The 18,633-nt window shown below is 45.8% G+C and overlaps 2 long non-coding RNA genes across 2 annotated transcripts in view; one reads left to right on the top strand and one right to left on the bottom strand.

The window, feature by feature from the left end:
* Positions 1 to 3,429, top strand: part of LOC142362101 (uncharacterized) — a 172,908-nt gene extending 169,479 nt beyond the window's left edge. Inside the window, exon 5 of the long non-coding RNA XR_012764674.1 lies at positions 3,258 to 3,429. This is a non-coding gene — a long non-coding RNA (uncharacterized LOC142362101). The remainder of the gene's footprint in view (positions 1 to 3,257) is intronic.
* A 6,733-nt stretch (positions 3,430 to 10,162) lies between these two features.
* LOC142362095 (uncharacterized) lies at positions 10,163 to 17,158 on the bottom strand. The gene is made up of 4 exons (XR_012764654.1): positions 17,025 to 17,158; positions 16,459 to 16,555; positions 12,233 to 12,283; positions 10,163 to 11,996 (listed from the first exon to the last, which is right to left on the bottom strand). It is a non-coding gene; the product is annotated as an uncharacterized LOC142362095 (long non-coding RNA).
* Between the last annotated feature and the right edge of the window lie 1,475 nt (positions 17,159 to 18,633).

The raw sequence follows: 18,633 nt of genomic DNA, 5'->3' as shown, positions 1-18,633 counted from the left end.
GCAAAGAATACTGCTTTTGTCTTAGTGAACATCCTTTATCATTCAGATATGCTGCTGCAGCACTCAGCAGTGCCAAGCATCTATTCAAAGGGAATTCCTTTTGATTTTCCTCTTTATTCCATACCTTATACAGTGTTCCAGGACAGCAATCATTATCTCGGTGATTATTCAGCTGGATAGTCCCACCATTATCTTAATTGTTCATCCAACCTTCATGCAATCCTTGCAACCACCGCTGCTTATTTCAAAACTCCATTTTCAGCTACCAGGTGGAAATAAAAATCTTTAACCTTGGGGTAGAAACAGCAAAGGGAAAAGCTTATATTAAAGATTTAAAGGATATTAAAAAGAGTGGAGAGAAGAGGCAGGAGCAAGTGATGTGGTTATTAGTAACCGTCCTCAATCAATTTTAATACTGAATGAACAGATACTGTAAGATGCTGATACATATGCATATTCTTAAGCTAAAGGTTTCGAATCTTTCATCTGAGATCTTCCCTAACTTTTGTAGGAAAGCATAATTCTGTTATGTATATGTGTTATATATTTGGTCATGGGTGTTGCTGATGGTTTTAAATGTATCTTTTATGAAAGGATCATCTATAAAAAAGAGTACAGTGCTCCTGACAACTTATTAGTTGTGAGTTAACAGCATCTATTGATGAAAAATCCCTCTGCAGGCACATCTGCACCAATTCATAGAAAATAAAATTTGTAGCAAAGGAAAATCTAAGCAAAGACTGGACAATCTGCAGAAAATTGGAACCAGTGGGATTGGCTGATTAAAAAAATATTACTGCTGTAACTGTATCTTACGAGGAGGTTAGGTGTGTTGCTGCTCATCACTTACAATGTGCCAACACTACTACATTCTTCTAGATGTTGCCCTTTATGTTCTTCCAGTTTATATATTGCCTTTATAAAGGGGCACCAGGGATGTGACAGCAGGGTGGAGGTTTTTTCCTTCTCTGATATACTTTAGTAACAGCTTCAGCGAAACAGCAGCCAGTGGAAGTTTACCTCCGTTATTCTGCTGAAGCCGGAGCCTCTGATATCTTCCCCTGCATGCACACACACGTCGCTGCTAGCAGGAGTGCAAAATGAAGCTGTAGTTCGTGGAGCTTTCCCGGGGGAGCATAAGGTGGGAGGGAGAGGGCAGAGCTACAGCCCCAGGCCACTTCATTCGTACTGGTGAAGGGTACCCAGACACAGGGGCGTGGGGAGCATCTTCCCAGCAAGCTGAAGGACCCCTGAGGAAGCAGACAAAGAACTGGGGATGTGAGGCTGTTTTCTGGTCCGGCAGCAGATGATTTACTCCTGAATAAGCAGTGCCTGTAGAGAGAAGGGAGTCGCCTTTGCAGCCCACTCGGGTCACAGGCTGTGTGAAGCCGAGCTGTGCCCAAACCACTCTGCTGCCAAGCAGGACTACAGCCAAGCCCCCTTGGTTATAATGCTCACACGAGTTTGGTGTTGATGTCGGTGGGAACTGTTTACAAAATGGTTGCTGAGTACAGAATAATATTTTGCTTACATGATTCTTTTCTCTTTGCCAGTTTGTTTCAAGGACTTAACTGGCTGAAAGATTGAGATGTAATAAGCAAAACAGCGGTGATGACAGAGCGAACGAAACCAACAAGCTTAGAGATGCCACGTGTGTTGCCCAGAGGTGTTACTCTGACTTTCTCAGAAATTTGTCTGGGGAAAAAAAAGAAAAGAAGAATATAGTGATGTACCTAGTTCTTCCAAATGTTAGGCAACTCACTTGAGACAGTATTTTCCGCTGAGGATTGCAGAGAAATGCCATACCCTGTACCCAGATCAGCTGCTCCTGCGCAGACGTCAGATTTTGGCTGCAAACCACGCGTCCAGTTCACTTGCACGTGTGTCGCCAGCTAGCATTGCTCTGCATGGGTGCGAAGTCCGGTGCCTGGGGACGTGTTAAGCGTTGGTGACGTGCCTGCACAGGACTTGGGCACGCTGCGGTGTGTGCCCCTATTGCTGTCCGAGGCTGGGCAGACGAGGAAACAGAACAGTGCAGATAACGCGTTGTGCAGCCCAGCACCACAGGAAGCCGTTAATCCAGAGGCGGTTTACTCCTCATCGGAGGAAGATTGTCTCTGCAATGGGGCGGCCTCGTTTCTTCACCCCCTTTCCCAACTCGCACCTTACTTTCTGAACAACTCCATAGAAAACAATGACTTGAAAGAGGGCGGCATCTATGCATAACATTTTGTCATTTTCTCTAATTTTCTGTCTCTACTTTTCTAATCACTGCCAGTGCTGTCTTCAAGTCTCAATTGCTCTATTTTTTATCTAAGCCTACACAAGTTATTTCTATGGTAGTCTTCTGCTCATTTTCCCATTATTTCTTAGCTAAAACTTTCCAATTATTTTGTCTTTAGTTAAAAGACTTTGCTGCTTCAAATTCACCCTGGGCAACTTCATTATTTTCCTTTTCAGCTATCTGTCCTGTGTCAATTATGGGACCATTTTTTGCTATGTTGTCAGAGCAATGATACTCTAGTCTAGTTTTCTAATACAGTGATAATGGTGTTAGACTCACAAAGTTTTTTAATTGCTCATGGATTTCAATCTGAGTTGTGAAATTCATTTGTATTTTAAATGTGATGAAGTAGAAATGTGGTGATCTTTTAAATGAGCGGAGGACATGAATACAGGCATCATGGCCACCCTCTTGACTTTGACCTTGCTCTGCATGCTGACGGAGCTACCTACTGTAAAAAGGGCTCAATACAAATGGCTGATTTTTATTGATAAATGTGCCTATTTAGCAGCGTTTCTAAGGCACTTGACACTACTGAATCAAAGAGCTGACCTTGATGTAAGAATATTCTACCTTATTACAGTGAGAAGAATACTATGAATAAAGACCTATTTTGTAGGTCCTTATTTCTCATATTATTTTGTAATCCTTTACGTTTATAATGCAGAAGTTCTTGTTAGAAGCATACTATAACCAAAACAACAGCTTCAGCTATTTCGGAGGTGCTTATGTCTGGAGCTGAAAACAATATTTGCATGTAGTAACTGCCTCACTGAGTAATTAAGCCTAAAGTTCAGGCCTCATTTCCTTGAAATTTCAAGAATTCTTTTAATCTGGAGCCCAAATTGTCGCTTTTCAGGTTCCCCTTGTGGCTTTCATTGCGAGGTGCTAAGCTGCAGAGGGGTGAACGATGCAGATTCGTGTTCCTCGGGCCGTGTGACGCATCGTAATCACATTCTCATTCTTTCCATAGGAGCCATTTATGGCAGTTAACAAGGTAGCGTAAGCGGCGTCTCCGGGTAAGGAGAAACAGGAGGAAGACCCAGCCTGCGCTTCCTCGAGGTCCGAAGCCTTCCCATGGAGAGGCGGGCAGAGGCATGTCAGTCATGGAGAATGCGGCTCCTGCGGGGAGGTGTGACTCCCACCTGCCCATACGTAGACACGATTTCTAAACTACTGAGGGGCTCAGAGAACCGGAACTCTACATGAACTAAATATTTAAAGTATTACTTTTATTTATTTAGAAATTCAGAGATTTCCTAAAAATGCTGCCAAAACCTAACGGAAGGGCTGCGCATTTTTTTCATATAAAATATGCTTGTTTTTTCAGCCTTGAGAAGGATAGATCACCTCTACTACAAATACCATACTAAGATGGCATGAAGTTGCTGCAGGCAACTGGCCTGTTTTCAGTTTGCTTGAGAGATCCTTTTTAGGACAAATGGTGTTCAGACAGGGGCTTTATCCCATGGTGAATGGAAAAACAAATTAAGGGAAAAGAACTGCATTTCCGTCCTTGTGACCCTGTTGTGCTGAAAAATGTCCCAAGCAGGAGAAGTACGGCCTTCAGCTTTCCGTGATGGCTGCAGCAGGTCTGACAATGCACATTCCTCTCTGTCAGAAATGTCATAGCCTGCTTTGAAAGTGCAAGAACTTTGTCTGCCGCCAATAAAGCTGCAAAGGGACCCTTATTTAAAGTTGTTAGAGGTTTGGATTTCTACTGAAAACGTAAATAGGCATGTGTCCTTCGATGGTGCACGATGTTTGGAGCTTGTACCACATGCCCTGCTGCTATCCAGCACGTGTCTGTTTTCAGAGAATTGGAAAACATCAACCGATCTGTTAATTAAGTCCCAGTGGGGTATGAATCAGAACACAGCCTTACCTGCCTCGCAGGTTGCTGTTTCCTCTGCAGCAGCTCTCTGTGAGCTGGCACATGCCAGGACTCTGCAAAATTTCAGTGTTGTGAAGCTTCCTGAGCTGAGTAGGAGACAGATGCGCTTTTTTCCCTTCCTCAGCTTGCTATTAGCTGCTCAGTGCGTCCTGCAGGGTCTTTCGTAGCTTAACGAAATAAACGCTTCTGTAGCACGTTTCATAGTAACGTACATGCATAGAGTTTGTGCTTCTTACAAGCCACTGCTATTAATTTACATCAGGAAGCAATTTTGCTTCACAAATATATGATAAGAGAAAGCCATTGCTCAAAGTCACTGCATCCTGAGTAGTCGTATCAGGATTGTCTAATAGTGAGCTCTCTGGAAAATGAGGAATTTGTTTTAGCTATTATTATTCTTTTGATGCAAGTCCATAATGAAAGAATGTTATATTTTGATGAAATGTAGAAACTGGTGATAGAGTCAGACATCCTTGATAAGTTATGTTCAGTCACACGAATCTGCTGTGTCAGATGTGAGAGGGGTACAAACAGCAGCTCTCTGCTCCTGGCTGACACCCGTTTCTGCAGCCAGACCACCAACCCTGAAGGCAGTTTTTCATTCTATTCCAAGGTGTTTATGGATATATATGTATATTTACACATATATACATATATCTCAGTGCTCCTCAGAGTCTTACAAACACATTGAAGCTTTTCCTTCCAACACTCTTTCTGTTGCTTATTCCTTGATTCCCTTCCTGAGCTACTTCTCTCTCTCTTTTTCACTGCAAGCCAATTCCAGGAAGGTTCAGCTCAGTATCTGCCAAAGTTGCTCTCTTATTTTTTTAAATGTCCAAAAGGAGATAACTAGCTCATGCTAAAATAATCTCTCACTGAGAAACTTGGAATAATTTAGGAGAGCATTGAAGATTGTGTCGTTACTCATGTCTGGGGGAGTTTGTGTTTGAATAATGCCAATTAAAAGTGCCCTTAGAAACAGCTGAAATAGGAATAACTTCTGAGGCCCATGTTGCTTTCTAATTATAGCTTGCTCAGAACTCGTAGTCCCTCAGCACCCAGCACTAACAGAAGTTAGAAACAGCACGCACTTCTTAGATATGTTTTTTCTGTCCTGCATTGAATTTCTCGTGGTTCCATAAGCCTACGTTTGGCTGCTCCATCAATGGGCTGCCAGCATTTCCTCTAGGAATCAGTTCTGTACACTTACACATATTTTTTTGTCAGAAAGGCTTTCTGCTACAAAGACAATGCTTCATTGTTCTTTTATATCATCCAGTTGTTTCTAATATTCTCTCTTTGATGTTTGTATTTTTAGCTGCTGATGTCTCATTTAGACCTTACTTAGTCGCATTTGTTCTGTGTAGCCCTTTATCATTTAATAATTCCTGGCTCCCAACAGGTTTTGCTGCTCTTTGAATAACCGCCAAAGGTTCAGTGGTAGCTTTACTGATGCAGAAGTGCCAGAGAAGGACAAGATCGAGCTATTTTTTGAGTTGGAGATGCCATAGTGTGACTGAATTTTCTACATATTATAATACTCTTGATAGATCTGAAAGGTATTCCCACATCCATAAGAAAATTCTTCTGAAGTCATATCAAGGCAGGAGGAGATATGGGTGTTGTCTCTTACTGGAGTCATCATCACCGATTCTCATCTTTTGGGATCTGCTACCAGACGGCAGAGCCTAGGGCAGCCTTTGGGGTGCTCTGAGACCACGTCGAGGCCACAGCAAGGAAGGGAACCAGCTGTATTCGCTCCCCTGGCTTCTTTCTGATGCTGCAGCTGGTACTTGCTCAATGGGAGAAAAATCTGCTTCGAGTATTCCCACTTCAGTCAACCAATACATTTAAATAAGAGAGAGTTGCACTTGGGTTCTTGAATGAATGCTCTGTCTTTCACGAGGCTAAGTAGCTACCACTTTCCTGAATCTGCATTTCAATGTATCTTCCACCACAGCTTATTTCCAGGCTGCTTCCTTCAGCCTTGCTGCTTCCGTGGGGTATTATCCGAGGAGCTAACTTCAGGCCCCAGCTATCGACGCAGACTAAGCCCGGGGTCCTGGAGGCGCAGCTGAGATTACCAAAACGTTGCCTTTCGATAAGATGAGAACTCTCTAAGCAGAGTGTGCAGGTCACACCATTTACTTGGCTCTGTCTGTTGAATAAACACAAACCAGCGGGGAACATGTTGTGTTTAGGGTGAGCTGTTGTCATCTCATTTCGTTCCCAACTTACGCGGGTGTCGGTCTGGACAGGCAAGGACAGAGCAGCACGGCTGAGCTCCAGAGAGCAAAGAACCGTTTTGCTGCGTGGCATGAGTGAGTCAGTGGGACGATTCCAAGCCACATTTATTCTTGGGTGCTTGTCATTCAAGCAACAAGCAACTTCTGCTGCTGGAAGGGGTTCTGCAGCTGCAGTATTTCAGGTATTCCCCCCAGCGCAAATGACACGCGCGCATGCACACATGGGCTGCATCTGGCTCGAAGCATTGGTGCTGAAGGTAGCATAACTGCGTGGATTTTGTGGCGATATTCCAGGCTGACTGGCAGGTTGCTGGGAGCTGAACGTGACTTCTGCTCTCCTGCTGACCAGTAGGTGTTTGGTTTCCGTTCCATTGCTTTTTTATTTCACAAGTATATGGTTCTCCTGGATGTTTTATTATTGAGTTCTAGCAAAAAAACCCGCTCAAATAATGAATAAGATGCCAGAGAAAAGCAGAACATTTATAATTTAAGGATAAATAATAAAATTGCTGGAGGGTGTAAATACCATGAAAGTTATTAATAACAGTGGTAATGTCTATTTAAAATGGTAATGAAAAGAAGTCTGCTCTGTACCTAAACTATTAAATAAAGGCCCAAACAACATTTTCAATCAAACCAACACCGCTGGCATTACCTGGCTTGCCCAGAGTTTACCTGAGGACCTGGTATTTTTCTTTCCTGCATATTGCGTTCTGAAGAAGTGTCTGGCAGACTCATGAAGTCCACGGACACCATCCGATGCTCTGCTCTGACCACTGGTTTCGTTGGAGCCACACTAGAATAATTTTTTTTCTGACAGGATGAGCAAACCAATTAAACACAGAGTGGGGACTGAAACTGGAAGCTGATGGTGTTTTACAAAATGGTTGTGTGTCGGTATGGGTTTTGCCATTGATTTGGAGGGTGCAGGATCTGGCCTGTGGTACATTTTGCTGCAGGACATGACAAAGCAGGCCACAATTTATGGGTCTGCTTACCCTCTGAGAGGCATCTAAAAAATGCTGCAATGCTAGTTATTGTTTTAAATAAGGTTGTGCCTCCTTTACGCTCACGGATGTGCCTTGCCCTGTGCTGCCCTGGCTCCCGTGCCCTGGGGCTCTCTGGGGAGCTGCTGGATGCTCACTGTCATCTTGTGGTTTTTCAACAGGTTAACACAGAATGGAAGCATCTTCATCTGTATTTTCGTACCTGGATAGAAGCTGAGTCCTCTTGGGTTTCAGGGTTTTGTGCTCTCCATGCTCTTAGTAACTACAGCAGTATGTGGCTCACAAAAAGGTGAGGAGGGAAAAGCTGGAAAGGGAGCTTTTGGCTTTAGTGAGTGATGTTCAAAGCCCACGCGTTTGGAACCAAACATCTGGGCTTTGCATTGTCTGATTTTCTTCCCTAGAGCCAGTCTCCCTCCTCCCCTCTGGAATAATTTGCATTGTGGTCTTTTTTCCATCCGCCCCCCCTCACTGTTTCTTTTGTTGTCTCTTTTTTTAAGGAGAGCTTATGCAATGTATCTCAAAATACATGAAGCGAACATGAATCTAGCTTTGAACAACTCACAGGTGGTTGCCACAGGAGGCCCAAGTGTTTGTGAGATGCAGGGAGCCTCCGAGCAGACGGTGCTGCTCCTCCAGCAACATGCAGGGATATCAGGAAATGTGTTCCCTGTGTAGCTTCCTCCTAAAAGGCAACCGCTAAGTAAGGTGCCATTAACTGGTTTTAGCAGCCAAAATCAGAAGGTGAACGACGGGAAGCTGAACAGACTCCAGCAATGCTTTACAAGAGGCCGAAGAGGAGAGGTGGTGGGCTGGCTGCAGTCAGAGGCCTCCAGGAATGGAGACTCCACAAAAGCTGTGTGGGGTGAAGAGGCCGTGCAGATGGAGGATGCTGAGGAAAACAAGCCGACTTCTTGTCCTTCCCTCCTGAAATAAAGAATGGCTGATGCCCTTTTTCCATTTTTGACATTACCCTTTCATTAAACTGTGCTTGCTTTCAGGGAAGGCGGGGGGGGGGGGGGGGGGGGCATGCTTCTTTCTCTTTATGTGCTCCTCTCGAAAGGCCATGCTGCAGGCTGTGCTTAGGGGGAGTTGGAAACCCCAGATCTCCAACTGGTTTCATTCCAGGCCAACTCCTTTCAACTGCCATCAATGCTGCAGAGTGGCTGAGGGGGCTGCACTTCAACAGCAATTGACCTTGGGTCATCTGGGGACATAACTGGTACCTTGCTGACCTCAAATGACTATTGGTAGACAGGGTGGGGATGCCAGATGATTGTAGGCTTTAATCTTGGGCCCCAGGTGAGTCCAAAGGTGATTATGTGTACCAAGATGACCTCAGTAGATGCCCAAAGCACCTTGATCTTCAGGTGACCTCAAGGGGCCCTTGTGGGCTCAGTGGGACCAAATTAGCATATGGGGTTACTTCAGGTCAACGTTACCCAAAAATTTCTGATGTGGTGTTACTAGAGGTCGCCAATGGGGTTACTTCAGGTCAACGTTACCCAAAATTTTCTGATGTGGGGTTACTAGAGGTTGCCAATTAGCATGTGAGGTTACTAGAGGTCACCAAGGGTTACTTCAGGTCAACATTACCCAAAAATTTCTGATGTGGGGTTACTAGAGGTCGCCAATTAGCATGCAGGGTTACTAGAGGTCGCCAATGGGGTTACTTCAGGTCAACGTTACCCAAAATTTTCTGATGTGGGGTTACTAGAGGTCGCCAATTAGCATGCGAGGTTACTAGAGGTCACCAAGGGGTTACTTCAGGTCAACATTACCCAAAAAGTTCTGATGTGGGGTTACTAGAGGTTGCCAATTAGCATGCGCGGTTACTAGAGGTTACCAAGGGGTTAGCAGAGGCCAATGTTGCCCTGAAACGTCAGCTTGGGTCGTTGAGGTCACCAGTTATCACTGTGGCTCATCCAAGCCACCAGGGTTCTTTGTGGCTTGTGGTGTGGGGTGGTATTTTTGTGTGGGGGTGGGCATTATCTGAGGTCACCCCATTACATTAGAGCGTCCTTCGCCATCCCGTATAAGCTGAAGGGCCCTGCATGGAGAAGCAACGTGGTCACTGCCTGGAGCACGCTGCCTCAATTTATTTCACTTCAGCACGGGTGAGGCACGGTGCCGGTTTGGTGCTTGGTTGGCTTCTGTCATCGGTCCTGGCCCCACACAGGGCACATCCGACCTCGGTCAAACCAGAGCCCAACCGCTCCTTCTCCCGCACATGAGGTGAAGGTTGCTGTCCCCAGGCCCAGTCCCTCTGCGTGCTCCCTTTCTGCCTCAAGCCTTGCAGGGGGGTGCTCACAACTCCCCTTTTTCATTCACCCCCCCCCCCCCCCCCCCCCCCCCCCTTTTCTGCTGGGCTTGCAGAGGGAAAAAGGTGCCCAGGCAGGTCCAGCTCCTGTGCCCAGGTCCTGCTTATGCCCTCCCTCAGGCAGCACCAGCCCTGGGACACTTCCTGGGGTGAAAGCAAATGCCTGATACTTTATTAAAATACTGGGAGTGAAGGCAGGAAAAGCAGATCTGAATTAGCACTAATAATCCTAAGAAATATTTTTCCCAGCCATCTAACTCCTTACCAAACTGTGGCTTTCTTGGCTTCGTCATCTACTGTGCAAAGAAGGATGCAAACACTCATACAGGTGGCACAGACAGTTTTATTCTAAACAGGGGAAATCATGGCAGGTATTTGCACTCTGTGTAATACCACACACACAGGCCCTGAAAAATTCAACTTACAATGTCCTTTCATCAGTGTAGGAACCTACGCCAAGCCAACAGCAAACCAAGGGTGTTCCAGATGACCGGTAATTTCCTCCGCGTACAAACTTGCCCACACATCACCGAGCTCGCATGACTCTGCCATAGCAGCCATTACAGCTCAGAGGCACACGTTTCTTTGCTCGGTCTCTGTAGCACAGAATTCAAACCACATTTTTCAACTGTAAAAAGAAAACCAAACCCTGCTGTGCTGAGATCTCCATGACTTTAGCCAGGACTCAGCAGATATGCTGGAGATGATTCCAATGAGACTGTGCGTCAGTGCGGGGATGTAGAGAAAACAGAAATCCTCTTTTATTGCCTCAAGGCAGTAACGGCGGCAGCAATGAGACTAAAGGCCTGTCTGGAAGGATAAAATTGTTCGATCAGTTCAGAAACATTTTTCAGGAGCCTAAAACTCAGAAGCCAGGAAGCAACAAGAATTTTTATTTTTAAATCAACCAAAATGTGCTGAGCCTGGCTTGGGTTTTTAAAGAAATGAGTAAGGTGTCAATACCGAGTCAGCTCAGTACTGCAGCCAAGACCCTAGGTATGATTCCTCCCACTTCAGTTAGCCACAGCGTGTTCATTGGTGTCAGCTGAGACACAGCTGGGCCTTCAGCCTACAAACTGTAACACCCCATGAGGATCCACTGCTTAAGTTAGTTTAGTGCTGAACTAATTAATTGTAGGCGGTAAATAACTAATGAAGTAACGCAATGATTCTTATCACATTTATAACTACAGCAATCCAAACACCTATGGTCACATCGGCCAGATCAGAGCAGACACCGATTCAGCAACTCTGGATTTGGTATCTATTGGCACCCGCAGTCTTTGGGACAACTTGGCTATTTCGGTGGTGATACTCTACTTGCCCACCCACATCCTGTCGCGTGAAACCCTACTGCACAAAGGCTACGTCCGACATCCCTATCAGAACCCATCAGCTCATCCACTAAATAAACCCTGCCTTCCGCTTGCCCCTGTTTCACTCCCAGCTTCCTGCTTTCTGCACTGTTCTCCAGCTTCTCTCCTTGACATCGGAGCTCCTCCACCTCCTCTTCCACTTTGGGCCAGCGCGTTTCTGCAGCGGGAACAGGCCCATGCACCGTGACCACACCGGCTCTGCGTGAAGAAAACAGCCCCCCGCAACGGAGGGAGCCAACCACTGGTGCCGTGCTAACGAAGGGCTGCGGCTGATGTCGCTGTGATGCTTAAATAATGGCAGAAAAGGTATGCAACCACACACCCAAGGCAACAGAGCTGCTTTATAGACATCAAGGGAGGGAGGAGATGAATAGGTGAGACAGTCTCTCATTACCAGACAGGACTTCACCTGCAGGCCTTCCTCTTGCCTCACAGCAATGACACCGGCTTTCTTGCACAGCAACCTGTGCATTTCAAAGGGCCAACAGCATAAAAGGAATCTAAAAATAGGTTAAAGCCTGAAACCAAAGAGCAGCTGTTTCATTAGCAACAAGAGACGCAGAAGGGGGAAGAACTGTAGGACAGAGATCCCCAAGCGTGCCAAATGACTTGTATTTTATGTATTCTATGCTACCTTACAGAAATTCTTCTAGTATTTGGACACACTTTGGATGTGCAGTAACCGATACAGCGAGGACCTGCCATGTGTGTGCTCTTCTCTCCTTATGCTGAGGAAGATAACTGGGAATCGGGGTCCTGGGACACAGACACATATCAGCACTCCGTAACGTCAGACATCTTCTCACGCTGGAACAGGAAGCCTGAAGCAGCTCAGGTGGTGGCAGGAGGTCACTTGTTGGGGAAAGATCCCTCTAGAAGAGAGACAGAGCCTGCTGGGAGTTGTGTCATTGCTGTGCTCTGACACAACAGCCAGACACGCACTGTGAACTCAGGTTTGTAAACTATCAGTCACGCAAGGTGGATTCTCTGCACCCTACACATCCTTGGACATCTGCACTTCTCCTGTAGAGCAGAAACCCCTTCCATGCAGATCAACATTCACCCTTTATCCAAAGACTCTGCAATTCATCAAAGCACTGATCCCTACCTTGACAGAGCCTGGGCAGGCCAAGTTCTTCAGCTCTCTTGGAATGACAGCCTGGAAACAGAATGCAAATGGTGAGCAGAACAAAGCAGGATTCAGCGTGCTCAGTCCAGCCAGGATTCACTGTGTTAGCTGGGAAGAGAGCAAGTGGAAACCCATCCCGCGTGTGTGCGAGTACACAGATACTCCAGTTTAGAGCAGGTATTGGATTCAGTAAGACTGAGTTTACGGACGACAGCTCTCAGAGCTCACGGTTATACCATCATTAGACAGCTGGTATGGACACACAGGCCAGGAATGAGATTGAGAAAAAACCATTGAGCAGAGTTTTAGGCCACTGACAACTATATGGTGCGAGGAGGGATGAAAAAAGTTGAAGCTAAATCCTTCAGGTTACAGAGCAAGGGAAGGAACAGATGCACCAACATTCAGGCTACAAGCAATTTATCAAGAATGCCTCATTCCTCAGTCTCCATATAACCCACCATTAGAGCCTGCTCGCCCCGAGACCACCATAACACACCATTTGGCCAGCTGATCATTTCGGTGGTTCATGAGGCCAGGTACGGGCAGCCAGCAGCCACCCATGGTCGATGGCCTGCGGTATCATCAAGGAGCTTGTGCAGTTCCCCGTGTAGCCAGAGGCTCAGAGATGTGCTGTGCATGAATTCTGCCCACATGGAAAACATCCTGGTCCCATGTCAGCTTCAGAAGAATGATGGTGGATGCCTGTGTTTGTATCCACAGGCAAAGAGCACCTGCTGTGAGAAGATGGCGGTGTGTAAGACTTCCCAGCCTTTCATCATCTTTGTACCGCATTCCTACGGATATGCTTTGCTGCCCACACCTGGTCCCAGGCTGGTCCCTGCATGTGGACCACCACTGGGGAATTCCTGCTCTTCTCATCAACTTAGAAACGCTCGGCATGACCCGGCCTTCCCTCCTGCTGCCTCTTCCAGCCCACAGCAAGCTCTGCATGTGGAGCAGGAGGCAGAAGGGGCTGTGGGACACGTGTGGGGACATGTTGTTGCAGGTCTCACGGTGGCTGCACTATAGAGGTGCAGCTGATATTCTTGCCTCTATGCCAGGGAGCCTCTTTGCTTAGTTTCAGCCAGAGGTAAGGATCATCAGCAGCCTCGGAGGAGCTACAGAAAATTGCAGGTTTGGCTGCAGCAGGAGGGGTCAAGACAGAGTGCCATAAAGGAAAAGGAAGGCAGGGACAGGGCAAGAGAGAGGGAGGGCTTTGTCAAAAGAAAAGCAGATGTCTGAGAGGGAAGGCAACTAAAAATCCTTTTCTTTTCCCAGCAGGATCGAGGTTGTGCAGATGGAGACTGCATTGCTCCTAGACTAGGACCAACACAACTTTTGACAGTGCAGAATGACCACAGCCAACTCCAGCGTTGGGCTGCCAAAGTCACACCTGAAGAGACGCTGCTGTCTGGGAAACGCAAGGCAAAAGACAGCTTCCCACGCTGCCTCTCTCACTGCTTGCCTTGGCTTTAGCCTTGGAAGATACCTGGTGCTTTAGAGACCTTGGCAGACGGGTAGAACTGATCCAGATAAATCAATTAAGAGGTCCACATCTGAGCTACTCGCATTAGACTCTCTTTAAAGTTAATTGACATCATACAATCCATCATGTGCTTTTAGAGAGCTAAAATAGGACCGGTGAGTCATGCCTAAGAATACCTAATCACCTCCATTAACTAATAAGGGAAGCCGAGAGTGCACCGCTCAGCTGCAGATGTATATAGCTTGCAGGTTTCTGAGGTGGTGAGAAGTGAATCCCACCCAAGTTCCTGTCAGCCACTCTCAGTAGCAGGAACGACCCCTTCTTTTCCAGTGCTGCCTGCAGATCAGCTGGGAGCAATACCCGTGCTGTGCCGGCTGCCTCCCCGCTCCCAGACACTGGAGTGCAAAGGCCGGGAACGTGCTGCGGGTCAAGGCTGAGATCCACACCGCAGCTCCTTTCTCTTTTAAGGCAGGTTTGAGGTATATGCCACTCCTGGAGATCCGAGGTACTGAAAACCGAGGCTTTCAGCGCTGGCTCCGTATCCACCACATGGCAGAAGAGCTAAGCGCCGCATGTCAGCTGAGAAGGATAAATCCCACCACGGCACACACAGAGCCTGTGGTGCCTGCCACCCCCTCCTGCTGTTAATCAAGAATCAGCCCCGCAGCCAGCTCCTGGGGCTAACGCTTTCATGTGGTCCAGCGAAGCAGGGGAGAGCAGCGAGAGGGATGGTTGCCTTGTGATTATCATCTTCAAGGTAGGTGGGGAAGAAGAAAGAGGGTCCCAGTGAGTCAGGCCAGGAGGGTTTAAAGACAAAACTGCCTGGCCGTGGCCCGCAGGGATCATTATTGGCAGGAAAGTCACCTTTGGGGCTGAGAATCACATAATGCTCTTGGAAAGAAAAGCTCTTACAACTGAGAAGAAAAGGCTTTCCCTCGTAGGGCCTGACGATATCAGTGGGAAGACTTGCATGTATTTGAAAGCTTCATTTATCCAGGTCGTTAGCATCACCTCCAGAGGCGTCAGGGGACAGAATCTGTTACATGTGGCTGAGCTGCCAGGAAAGCATGGGAAAATGGTTTGGGCAGCCCAGCCCAGAAACCACACCTGACTTCTGTGTCATTTCTAAAAGTAACAGGGTTTTTTTCATCAAGTCTTCGGGCCGCATCCCTCTGACATCACAGCATATTTCTCGTGATCAGCTCTCCTCCACGACTACACTGGTACCTACGACCTGCTTTCACCGCTGGAGACCACGACCTCCCAGGCCAGGACACACCAACTGCTGCTGGAAAAGCTCTTGATTCATGCTCTGGGATGCCCAGCCCAAATCCTTTTTCTCAGGCACGAGACACAAGATATTCTTGCTGAGTACTAAGATTTTATCTTGGGTTGCTACGAGCAGGTAGCTTTCCTTCTTCTCAGCACTCCAGGACAACCGGCTGTCAGGGAACATCTACGGCTACTGACTGCTTGCCTTCCTCCCGCCCACGTTTCCTGGCTCCCAGCCCCCGGACCCCCAGACCGTTCCTATCACCTGAGATAACCCTCTGCAGAGCATCTCCCAGCACAGCGCTGAACTCCTCACGGGAAATCCTGACGCTGGCCAGCAGCCCTCTGCTAGCACGGGGGAGCGAAGGAACCAACGCTCCCTGTGCGTGCTGCCAAGGGAGCTGCGGGCACGACCGCAGATACTGCCACTTTCAAGTGCCTGTTTGTACATCTACTCAACATAAAGAATTTACTCAAAGCTACTCTGGAGCTATCAATAACTTACTGTTGCAAAAAGGGTTGCCTTTCAGGTGACTACCTCAATGAGTGCTGTGCAGACTCTTGGTAATTAGCCCTACAAATACCATCATTAAACTTTAAACTGATATAAAGAAAATGTGCAACTCAGTGTGCTAATAACAGTACCAGCCGGTTTCTTATACTGAATGTCTCCATAAAGATATTCTTTATAACACCTTTGGCACAACTGAGACCGTGCATAATTAAATTTGATTTCACTTTCTTACAACTCTAAGCGTAACTGGAGATTTCTAATTAGTTACAATTATTCTTTTCAGAAATGTGTTCTATCTAGTATAATCTTGTATTCATCTAGCCAAATGCCATATGTATTTATTATTATTATTATCTCCTACTGATAGCTTTTTAACTGAGACATTTTGACCGAGATAAATAACTACATGCCTCCCAACCACGACTCTTTGTGTGGCATCTGCTTTGGGTGGTAAAATAATTGACTAAGTGAAAAATAGCAGTTTACTGAGATAAGATAATTTTCCATTCTACTATTTTAAGTAGAGATAAAAATACAGGCTGATTATCTTCTAAATCTAACATTTCCACACCTCCCGCCCGCCAAAGCTGCTAATAAACTGGCCTCAAGAGAACTTCTGTTCTCATTAATGAAACTTCCTCACCTAATTGCGTGTCCCTTCTGCTAGAAAATGGCAGACAAGTAGGCTACAGTTTTCCCTCCATGGCTACAATGCCTGGCTGGCTGACATGTCCGTGAGCGCTTCTCACACCCCGGCCAGTAACACCCACGCCCAAGAAGCCCACCCTGGTATCCGTAGCAGAGGTACGTTGGCCTGCGTCAGTGCCATCCTTGGCAAGGTGCCCCCAGACACCACCCACACCCACGTGCTGCCTGTGCTCCTGAAGCCATGCGGTGCCAATTACAAGAGCAACAAGGCAAAAAAAATACCTCTATTTTCTGCACAGCTGTGCCCCGAGCTGAGAAAGCCCAGATGCGGTCTCTCACAGAGTTCATTCAAGCAAGAGGTAGAGCTTGAATTACCAGCCTAAATGGAAATAGAAAAAAAGTGATAAATTCAAGAACAAAATACCGGAACATATTTACTCCCTGAGAAATTAACGAACCTCATGAGCTCACAGGTTGCAAAACAAATTAAATAAACGTCTTTCCCTTTTAAAATCTAGGGAATTACAGCAAACGGAATTGAGTTTATGCTTGTCTTCCCTCTAGTTCACCAGTCTGGTGAAATATAGTGGGGAAATGGCAAGACAAACCTATATCAAAATGAAATCAACATTAAATGAAGGAGTTGGAGCAGGTCAGGGAGTAGTGCACAACTTTACATATTATGCAAGTTATTTTGTCATAGCGATGCTTACCATTTCTTTAGTGCTTTATATTCACAGATGTAGGACACAGTACGCCTTTGGAAGTGATTCTATCACAAGCAAGGCTTTGAAAAGATCTGCCAGCAAGTTAAAAATAATTGAATTTAGAAAAGCATTTGTACTTACCAAATATACTGCAGGGTCTCAATGCTTTCTAGGTCAATGCTGGATCCGACTTAGTTTGCAGTTTTCTCAACACCAAGCATTCAAAAATCCTAAGTATAACACCAACATCATGTTACTTCAATAAACGATGCGACCATTTTATTTACTTGCAGACTTTAATGCACACAGGCTGTGTGTCTCCACACTCTCCACATTTTTTTTCCCAGATAGGAGCAACAGAAATTTACTTGGTGGATAAGGGGAAAAGAAGCTAAAATTTTAAGTTACTGTCTTGCAGCTGGGACATCCAGAAGCATACCGAGCTCTTCCCCCAGCATTTTTAGGTTAATGATACAATCACAATAATTGACAATAATTTGAAAATTACCGATTAAACTGTTTTTTGTAGGCTTAATCTCAGACTCTGTCTCTTTTGTCAAGAAATATACTTAACAAAATTGGTTTAAACAATTCAACAAGTTAAAATACTGACATTTAGTGTCTACCGTGATACTTCTGGCTGCACACACTTGAAAGACAACCCCTTGACTGCATGAAAATTATTTTTGTACCAAAAATTACCATTTTATGAAATATAGCAGAATCCAGCCCACAACTTTTAAGATGCCAACGTCAAATATGATAGATTAAACAAGAGGTTTCATGTTCGGCATACAAAGCTCTCTATTCTAAGTCACTGACAGTAACCCTCCATCGTAAAGTAGTAATGAGCTTTATAGTTTCATTAAAATATTACTTCTCCTTTCGTGCATTAAGGATGATTTCTTATCCTCTTCTCTTTATCTGTTTATATTTGGCGCAGCTATTTCATTATTGATGTAAAGCAGCAATTCAAAATTTAATGATTAATTTTCATGTAAATCTTTCTTGGCTAAATAATTGATGGGAAAGATGAGCGCAGGCATTTGGAGCCAGCAGTTGTTGTTCCTTCTGCCTTTTCTTATCTTTGTGGTAGTACTCTCTGTCAAGCCCCTTACAGAACCTAAGTTTTGGGGGGAGACGGCTTGAATTCCCCAGCCCTGTATCATTCCAGATGGGAAATTATCTGCATACAAATCTCTGCTCTGTCCTCCAAAATCTATACATTCACCCTACCTCCCATATGGTTAAGTACCTGATTTTGCATAAAGTCCTCAATCTTCTGCATCATGAGGAGCCTGGAAAGCCACAGACAGCTGATCCTGCAGCTGGCCTGTTTGTCCAAATGCCTATCTAAAAATGCTCAAATTCAGCAAACTAGGCAAAAGACCAGGCAGCAAAATGCTACTCCGCCACAGTAAAATCCGTGCTTGACAGTCACGATTGAGTCATCCTCTGCTGCTCTGCAAGGACCTTCCTCTGCTGGGTTCACAGACGTTTCTGGAGATCCCAAACTGTTACCATTTTCTCAGCACTGAAAAGAACTCCATCTTCACCTAAACTCTTCCTGCCCTGCTTTTCATTACTCAATAATTCATATTCACATATGTGGCCCAAGCCTGTAAATAAATCTCTGATGGCCCCTTAAACCCCAAGGAAGAAACTATCTGATTCTACCAGGGCATTTCGTGAGAGAGAAACAGAGTCTCTTCCATGGTTTTAAAACATCTTGCGTAACATGATTTTCACA

This window comes from Opisthocomus hoazin, chromosome 7 (assembly GCF_030867145.1).
Source record: "Opisthocomus hoazin isolate bOpiHoa1 chromosome 7, bOpiHoa1.hap1, whole genome shotgun sequence".
In the NCBI taxonomy this organism is placed as follows: Eukaryota; Metazoa; Chordata; class Aves; order Opisthocomiformes; family Opisthocomidae; genus Opisthocomus; species Opisthocomus hoazin.
This window is presented reverse-complemented; position numbering and strand designations above follow the sequence as displayed.